This window comes from Polypterus senegalus, chromosome 10 (assembly GCF_016835505.1).
Source record: "Polypterus senegalus isolate Bchr_013 chromosome 10, ASM1683550v1, whole genome shotgun sequence".
In the NCBI taxonomy this organism is placed as follows: domain Eukaryota; kingdom Metazoa; phylum Chordata; class Cladistia; order Polypteriformes; family Polypteridae; genus Polypterus; species Polypterus senegalus.
The window spans coordinates 142303366-142313480 of record NC_053163.1 but is presented as its reverse complement, the minus strand read 5'-3'; the positions used below and the strand labels follow the sequence as shown (position 1 = coordinate 142313480).

Below are 10115 nucleotides of genomic sequence, written 5' to 3'. Positions count from 1 at the left end.
TAAAAAGGCTTTTTTTGTTTTTTTAAAGAAACAGCTTGTATTTTGTTTTACATATTGCTTTTCTGGCAAATGACTTTTATTGTCCTACGGGATCAATGGTGGCTGTAAAGTCCTAATGTGTGTGAGTAAGGACACATTGTTGCTATTTTATCGATAAATTAACCTTGGGGAAGAATGGAAAGACTATCATTTCTTTTAATCTTTTTTGGAAATGTAGGCTACAATTTTGGGCATTTTTGCCTAATTGTTTTCCTTATGTGTTCTACAGTTTCTACTTCTGTTGATCAGATTTCTTTCCAGATGTATTACACTCACTAGAGTTTTTCTTGATCAATTACACACTATTATCAAACTTATTAACTAAAAATTACACACCATACTGCCATCTACTAAAATACAAACTCATTTCCTCAAACTGTAAACACTATTCCCCTATTCTGACACATGATTTTGATTTTTTACACTTTTTGTGAAAATCTCTACACACAAATCCCTCCATGTATCTTTGGCTTCACTATGTGCTCATCTAGAAAGTGCTGGCTTCAAGGTCATTAATTCAAGTCAGCAAAGCTGGAACTCATTTAGCACACAATTCCCCAAATGCAAACTCTATGAGTCAAAATTGTTCTCACCCCAGTCATAGCCTTCTATAAAAAAGCCATGTGTCGCTTCAGTTGTCTTGGAACAATGAATGGATCAACCACCACAGGAAGAAAGAGGAAGAGGACAAAGGATAGAAGGTGGAAGATGGTGAGGAAGAATGAGAGCAATAAGGAAGAACAAGAGCAAAAGCAAGGAGACAAATGGCTTCAAATGAGATTTGTGCCACTCTTGTTGACCATGTCCTTGTGCAAGGGATGTCAATGGCAGTAGCTGGTCAAAGAGTGTGATTAAAAACCTGAATATCTTCACAGTAGCTTATATTATATTAAAGCCATCAGGGAGGAAATTAGGTAGGTCATTTAGATACTGCTCTCTACTGTAACTGTGGAGTACTGTGCACTGTTATGTACAACAGCTCTGTTGCACTGTATGCTGTCTGAATTGCATTGAATTACTGCACAGTTTCACATAGATAATGCATGTCCCTATTGTGAAATGTATCATTTTACAATTAGTACTTGCAGTATTTTATTTTCTAGAACTGAGAGATGACCACCTGGTGGATCCAGAAGATCTGTATTTTCTGAAGAGTAAGAGAGGGCGGTGATCAATACGGTTATAAACAACAACACGTTTTGCTTGCGGGAGATACAACAGAGGGTTATAGAGAACCAAGAAATCTTCTGAGGGACTGACGCATTTCCACAATTGACCGCATTCTTTCAAAAGAACAGGTTGACAATGAATCAGGTCTATTGTGCTCCTTTCAAAAGGAACTCCAATGGAGTTGAAAACCAATACCTGGCATATGTGCACACATGATTTTTTTCATACTGTGTGAAGTTTCTGATCACAGTTACAGTATGTTCAGTACAATATAGTGTAGAACAAGCTGTATTTATGGCCTCCTTTTTTGAGTACTATCACTGTATTTCAGAGTAGTCATTTACCGTAGTGTGTGTCATCTTTTGTACAGAATGTTTGAAATTGAAGCAAGACACGCTTCTCATGAGCTTATCTTTGTTGATGAGATAGCCTTCAACCTCACTAAAAGGAGGGGGGAGGGAAGAAACACAATTGGCCAATCAGCCACCGAGGAATCTTCCACCGACAGACATGCCACCCTTGGTCCTTACTACACCACGCTTCTACTGGTTTTCCTTGATGGTGTCTGAGATCATGTACAGTATACCAACTTGACCAGAGGGACTCAGCACAACCGGTGTACCTATGCTGCATTGTAATTTGGGACAATGTCAGATTTCAAAGGTCAGCTCTGGTATGTGACTGCTTCACTAACAATCCTAGATTCAGCAGCATCTTTCTGCCTGCATATTCTCCTTTCCTAAACCCCTATAGAAGAGTTTTTTTCAGCATGGCAGTGAAAGGTCTGTGACTGAGACCCTTACATTTCTGTTCACTTCCTCCAGGCAGTGGAGGAAGCTTGGTGTGGGGCATAAGTAACATTACTCATTATAGTAACAGATGTTTACAGTAATGTTTTGAATTGATCTCAACATGGTGTAAGGCTAGGTTGTAGTGTAAGTGTTTTGAGGGCTTTTGTGTGATGTTTGAAGGCAAAGTTTGACTTTGATATAAGGTTTTGAGTAGAGAGTTTGGTTTTGACCTGGAAGTTTGAAGTTCCAGGGATGAGTGTGCAGCTATTAAATTGTGTTTAGGGTTTTGGGAAATGGAGCTTATTTTCAAGACATTTGTCTAAGCAATTGAGGAAAAACTGTATGAGATAGCTGAACTGCCAGCTAATAGTATGCATTATTATTATTGTAAGTCTGCTTCCCTATCACCAGAACTAAAGTCTATCATAGTGTCAAAGACAATTTCTGAAGAACTGTCGCTATTATCATGATAAATTGCTTTCATCTTCACATGCTTTATGCTCTGACAGTCCATATTTAGCTCTACTGCCACCGTTAATGCTGTTTAAACAGCCACCCTTTGTCTCTAGCCACTGTTCACTATGGCTGCATTAAAAGCAGGGATGAAAGTGTGTACATAACTAGCAACGGGCCAGTTAGGGATAGTATAGTATAGAGTATAGTTAGGAGCACGCACTGAGACAGCGCATTGCCACACCCATCACATGACAAACAACAACAACAGCATTTATTTCTATAGCACATTTTCATACAAATAATGTAGTTCAAAGTGCTTTACATAATGAAGAATAGAAAAATAAAAGACACAGTAAGAAAATAAAATAAGTCAGCATTAATTAACATAGAATAAGAGTAAGGTCCGATGGCCGGGGAGGACAGAACAAAAAAAAAAAACTCCAGACGGCTGGAGAATAAAAATAAAATCTGTAGGGATTCCAGACCACGAGACCACCCAGTCCCCTCTGGGCAATCCACCTAACATAAATGAAACAGTCGTCTTTGCATTTAGGGTTCTCACAGAAGGACTTGATGATGCTGGTCATATAGACTTCTAGCTTTTAATTCATCAATGTAGGGACATCATGATGCTTTGAGTAGGTGGTGGTGGCGCAGGTAACTTTCAAAATTCACATTTCAAGATAGCTATCAAAATGTGTTAGCTAGTGTTTTATCTTAGTAGAGTAATATATGTATTGCTCTACTTTCCCCTATTGTATTATTAATATGTAGCCTTAGAATGCCTAATCTCACAGACTTACCACTGTTTCTAAGATATTATTTTATATAACCTATCCCCACCTTCCCTTCTATATCTATAACCTCAGGCAATTAGATGTAGTAAAAAGACAAAAAGGAGTTAAGTTACACATAAAATAATGTATCACTGATAATATTCATAAATAATAACAAAATGCAAAGTACATTTGAATATTGGCAACCATGCAATCTGATAAAATGGTGATGTGAAATTCAGGTGGCACACAGACTTGCAGTTACTTAAAATGTCTCTAGTTAAAGCATCGTTGGTGCTCAGCTTTCAGCCACATGTCTGTTCAATATGGCTGCTGAGCTGTGCTCTTCATTGTGTTGTCTTCATCATCACAGGTTAGCCAGGGAGATGCTTCTTCATCATATGTTGGTTAGAGAGAGAGAATGTGGTTGAGTAAGCAAATTTATAGGTTCTCTCCAATTCCTTGAACCAATAGGACATCATGGTACTTAAAGGCCTCTGAGACAAGCCAATTCCAAACAGCCATATCTCAGACCAATGAGAGAAATAGTACATTTTAACACCTCAACCCCCCAAGACCGTATGTTAAGCTAACCTGGCTTTGTATGGGGAATGAGACAAAGACTTTAGCAGAGAAATACTCATCAAACAGGTTTAAGACACATCCCCCAAATCCTGTCATAAAATTACAAAGTGACAGTCATAACAAGGAGGGTAAGGGCGGCAAACACGAATACCTCTCACCACTTGGTTTGCCTAAATTATAAATAAAGACATACAAAACATTTATCAAGTTATATGCAAAATCCCACATCACAACAGCTAGCAAAAAGCTTTTGTCAGAATGTCTTAAATGGAAAGTTGATGCATAGGACCATCATTTCAATGTAGGATGTTGGACATCATTCCAAAATGCTCATCCCACCTATCTGATCTGCAATAAAAATAGTTGTTACCATAAAAAGCAATCAATCTTCTTCATAGTCTGAGGTCTGGCACAGAAAAATCAAGGCATTGAAAGCAAACTATGGTCACAGATGTTAAATATGCATCCATTTACTAGCTTAATAAGAACAAACACCAAGTTCATCACATTAAATGAAGTTAAACAGACAAAACAGTAAAAGACACAGCAGAAAGTATCAGTTTTCATGTGTAGGGTCCACTCTCACTATGCACCAGTTGTGGCCACATCCACAGCTTTTTTAATTTGGCCATCTTTGATTGTCATCCATGCGGAAAAAGTGGGCTTTCAACAGGTAGGGTTTTTTGAGTTAATTTTTTAAAAACAATGCAGAATTTTGGGGATATTGTTCAAACCCCCTATAACAAATTTTGACCATGTTGTTCCTATGATATTCGCCCTTGTGTATGTACTTTTCCACAGTAAAATCTCTGAGGGGGAATCCCTCCATTGTACAATAGTCTATACCCATTTAATCTCTTTGAAATTTCTCTGAGGAGACACCCTGGCTTTGATGATATGTGCCTAACCCTCTTGCTCTGACAATGCCACCTTGCATTCTCGTGTGTCATTTTGTTTGCCTTAAGCACTGGGCTTTTTTTTGGGCAAAGATGCTATTTTTAAACTGTCCTTAGGCTATAAATTCTCTAGGAACCTGGCATGCCCATGCACAGCTACCAAAGTGCATTCTGAAAAGGATGAGTTGGTGGAAAGTTACAGAAATTATCGACAGCTTTCATAGTCTGTTGTGAATCATTAAAGAAAACCATGGCAAGTGATAGCTTAAGATGAGACAGATGAAGAAGGATGGGTTGGTAGATTATACTTCTTGTACTTCCTTCACTAACCAATGCATCTGCTTCTTTGCTTCATCTCTTGACACAGAGAAGTTGCCATGGGGACAGAGCACAATTGTCATTGTAAGATTTGCCGGGATTTTTCTGAGCATCTCTTAAAATGGTATTTTGACCCACATTATTGAGAAACTTCAGAATTAATGGGCTTGAATGGGTGGAGCCCCAATGCTGTAAATGTGGTGACACTTTTCTATAGCTAAAGGATGCAACAAAACTAAGGCCAGAACTTTATATGAAAATTCATGGTGTTGCCCATCTCAACATTTTCAGGCAAGGCCAAAATGCAAATGCTATTGTGCTGCAGTCTATCCTCAGACTCAACCAGCTTGTCATTCAGGGACAAGATCTGATCTTCTAACACTTGTACTTGTTTTAAAGGTGAATTAAAGAGTTGTGTAAATTGCCAAACTCTGCCTATACCTTTCTGTGCTCATCTTTAAGATCCTTTGATTTCAGCTGTGCTGAACCATATTCAGCAAGAAAACCTTTAGTCAGTAGTAGCTACATGTCATTCAGACACTAGAAACTCTTTTGAAGAAGGCCCCCATGTTAAGGCTACCTGCGTATTCAGAGATTTTTAATTTATTTTTAAACTAGGGGGCTTTGCCCCCTGATCACTTCGCTTCCCGGGTTTGGTTATCCGGATATACAATTTAAAGAGATTATTTTAATTTCATTCATTTTTTATTTCTTGATATTTGCCAGTAATAAAGCTGTAGTGAATTAGTTATCCCCCCCCACCAGGGACTTCTAGTGCCGTGCTGCATGATCTGCATGTTGCACTGCGTGACAATCATTTAAAAGCCTGTACAGCAGCTGTCCTTTTATCCCACTTCTTTGTCTTGCGGGACATTAAAGTGTCTCCAAGAATTTGTGTGCAAGTAGTCTCGTGGGACTTCAAAGTGCCTCCCGAGAAGATCACGTCTTGTCTCCCTCGTCTCCCTCCCAAGATTTATTTTTATCCATACAGGAGCGAGCAGAGTGATATAATAAGTTACACTTGTGAATTTGGAGGGTCTCTTAAAATGGATTAAAGAGAGAAAAGGTAAAAGACTCATTAGAGTCAGATTTATTTTTATTTACATATGTGGCAGACAGCTGGGGATCCTACCCAGCCAGGACGCCTGGAAGAACCAGGAGAGGGCCAATATCTCCCCTGGATCACGAAAGGGCAGCCGCCCTGGTCTGCATGGAGGCCACAGGATCAGAGCTTGGAAGCGCCCGGACGATTATAGAACCCTGGATGACAGCACTTCCGCAGCACGAATTTCAGAGACACCCGGAGTGCTTCTGGGTGCTCATGTGGCACTTCTGCCACACCAGGAAGTGCTGCTGGAAAATCACCATGCTGCACCTGCAGCACATCTGGATTATTATTAAAGGGGCCACCTCCCTCCAGTAGACGAGCCGGGGTCAGGAGGAAGAAGACAGAGCTTGGGAGGAGAGGAGTAAAGTCGGCAGAAGTACGAAGAGACTGAAGGGACTGACTTGGCTGATTTAAGCATTGTGGTGCTGTATAGTATATTAAAGACTGTAATAAATGTGTGTATTTTGGACATTCGGTGTCTGTGTCCGGGGGCTGTCTTACCACACATGGTTTAGGTAGTAATACTATTCTGTTGACTGTCTATGGCTGTGAGATCTGTTCCAGGATATAACGTTGCTATCTGTGCTGAAAACACTATGTTTGGTAATACTCAGGCATATTTTGCCAGAAGACTAATGCTAGTAAAGGGTGATTTGTGGATCTTCAACTGGAATATGTAATATACTTGAATTTTAGACTATTTTACTGAATTTGCACAGCACTTGATTGACATTTACAGGTACAAATTCCACCTGACATCTCATGGATCTTGCATAATCTGCCTTAATAATTCACAGAGCAAGACACAATTTTGTTATAGTGGACAGGACTCCAGTACTTAAGTGAGTTGTGTAAACTGAAGTGGGTTAAAAAAATAAGTCACATACAGCCCTCGACACTAAACCAACTATTTTGAAAAAAAAATGACCCACTGTACATTTATCATTATTTTCTTCAAAATATGTGCTGATTATTAATATTGTTTTATCCCCCAGTCCAAAGCTACAACTGAACTTGCACAATCACATTGCCACTCAGTAGGTCTAGTAACCTTAATTTGACCTTCAGCCCTGCAATTTCAGCAGCTGTTCAGGTCATTTGGCTTGCCTGGCTTAAGACAGCTTTCTTTCTTTTTGCTATGTACTTTCCTATTATCACGCCACATAACCTGCAGAGGCCCTAGAGTGCAATCAGCAGAAAGTGAAAAAAAAGAACAGCATGCAGAAAATATGTCAGCAGTAAGTTGAACCCGTTTCCAGTGAGAGTTGGACTCCACCAGGGCTGCCCTTTGTCACCGATTCTGTTCATAACTTTTATGAACAGAATTTCTAGGCGCAGCCAGGGTGTTGAGGGGTTCTGGTTTGGTGAGTTCAGGATTGGGTCACTGCTTTTTGCAGATGATGTTGTCCTGTTTGCTTCATCAGGCCGTGATCTTCAGCTCTCTCTGGATCGGTTTGCAGCTGAGTGTGAAGTGACTGGGATGGGAATCAGCACCTCCAAATTCGAGACCATGGTCCTCAGCCGGAAAAGGGTGGAGTGCCCTCTCAGGGTTGGGAGAGAGATCCTGCCCCAAGTGGAGGAGTTCAAGTATCTCGGGGTCTTGTTCACGAGTGAGGGAAGAATGGAGCGTGAGATCGACAGGCGGATCGGTGCGGTGTCTGCAGTGATGTGGGCTCTGCATCGGTCTGTCGTGGTGAAAAAGGAGCTGAGCCGTAATGCAAAGTTCTCAATTTACCAGTCGATCTATGTTCCTACCCTCACCTATGGTCATGAGCTATGGGTAGTGACCAAAAGAACGAGATCGCGAATACAAGCTGTTGAAATGAGTTTCCTCCGCAGGGTGTCTGGGCTTTCCCTTAAAGGTAAGGTGAGAAGCTCAGTCATCTGGGAGGGACTCGGAGTAGAGCCGCTGCTCCTCCGCATCGAGAGGAGTCAGATGAGGTGGCTTGGGCATCTGCTCAGGATGCCTCCTGGACGCCTCCCTGGTGAGATGTTCTGGGCACGTCCAACCGGGAGGAGGCCCCGGGGAAGACCCAGGACATTCTGGAGGGACTATGTCTCCTGGCTGGCCTGGGAACACCTTGGTATTCCCCCGGAAGAGCTAGAAGAAGTGGCCGGGGAGAGGGAAGTCTGGGCATCTCTGCTCAAGCTGCTGCCTCCGTGACCCGACCTCAGATAAGCAGAAGAGGATGGATGGATGGATGGATGCAGAAAATAAGAAATGAAAAGCGCAAAATAAGAGGTAAAAATTGTAAGACGCTAAGGGTCTCTGTTGCCCCTTTTAACCCAACAGACAGACACACAGGACACAAGTTAAAAGTACGAAGAAGTATTTTTAATTCTTCTCTTCTCCAATAGTGCTCCCCAAGCACCACAGCCACAGTAAACAGGCAAGTAAATAAGTCCCAGAGTAATCCCTTCTCTATCGCGGGGGTTACGTTTCAGAACCCCCCGCGAAAGGTGAAAATCCGCGAAGTAAAAACCATATGGTTATTTTTATATATTTTAAGCCTTTATAAACTCTCCACACTATTATAAACATTTCCCGCACAGTTATACAGCATAAACCCTTTGTATTCTCTTAGATATTAGGTAAGATTCGTTGAAATTATGTATATAAACACACTGTTTATATACAGTAAAACCTAAATATTATTTTGAAGGTATCCAGTGTCTCCGATATCACATATGTTACAGCCATTACGACAGACAGGCCGCCAGCAATAAATACGTACAATGCAAGAAAAACTGTATACAGTAAAATGTGTGTACAGTGACAGTAAACTATGTACATGTATTAAGTACTGTACATAGAAAATTAATTATGGTTACTCACCAACAATGACACAATGACTTGTCCGATAACGATGAGTTTAATTTTACTGCACAACAAAGGAGAGCGTTACAGCCCTTAAAAGAGCCTCTTCAGTCAATTGTGTAGCACCGCCGTTGTTCTTCTTCCTGCAGTCTTCAATCCAAATCCCTAAAGCAGATTCCATCCGGACTACCGCCTTATTACATCCACTTACAACTCATTTTGTGCCCTGGTTAAAAGACACTGCGGCCCTAGATCTTATATTCTTTTCCTCCTTTTTAAATAAAAAGAATTGTGGACTCATTGGTGTAGCTGTTCACCTACTTCAACATATCCAAAACTTTTACCTTTTTGGCAATTGTTAGCATCTTCCATTAGCGCTTGGGCATGGCCCCTGAAGCAGTAGCAGGAGCAGATCGTTTTGGAGCCATAATGAAGGGCTTGACTATGCACAAAGATAAACACACAAGAGCACAAAAGTTAAATCTTTACACAGTGAAACATGTTGGTGCTGAATGAGACGAGATTTCCTGGTTAACGCAGCGGAATTGAATTTGTTGCTCCGTCGCTGATCCAATCAGCACACAGGAACTTAACTGCGTGCTCTGATTGGGTAGCTTCTCAGCCATCTGCCAATAGCATCCCTTGTATGAAATCAACTGGGAAAACCAACTGAGGAAGCTTGTACCAGAAGTAAAAAGACCCATTGTCCGTAGAAACCCGTGGAAAATCCGCGTTATATATGTGGATATGCTTACATATAAAATCCGTGATAGAGTGAAGCCGCGAAAGTCGAAACCCGATATAGCAAGGGATTACTGTATACAATAATATTCATAATTATCTCCTCCACACCACCCAGCAAGTTTTGTCCACCCCCACCCGACTCTGGCTTGCTTGCTGGGTTCACAGCAGTCCTTTATATAGTCCTTGGCCCGTTAAGTGCTTCTGTTCTTCCATTCACGTGACTTGCCAGCACCTCTGGAAGACCTTGTTTTTAATTCAGCCCAGAAGTACTATGGGGCTTCCGTCCCCATGACTTTGGAGTATGCAGACAGTAAAAACTCCCAAGTCCCCCTGCAGCGTCTCCTAGCAGCACCCACGGTACCCAGCAGGGCTGTAAAGCTGAACTCCAGATCCCATGTTGCCCTGCGGGAATCC

General features: G+C 41.2%; 1 protein-coding gene across 1 annotated transcript in view; it reads right to left on the bottom strand.

The window, feature by feature from the left end:
- The window catches only part of LOC120537747 (probable GPI-anchored adhesin-like protein PGA55), a 60633-nt gene that overhangs the window by 36440 nt on the left and 14078 nt on the right, over positions 1-10115 (bottom strand). The window lies entirely within an intron of this gene.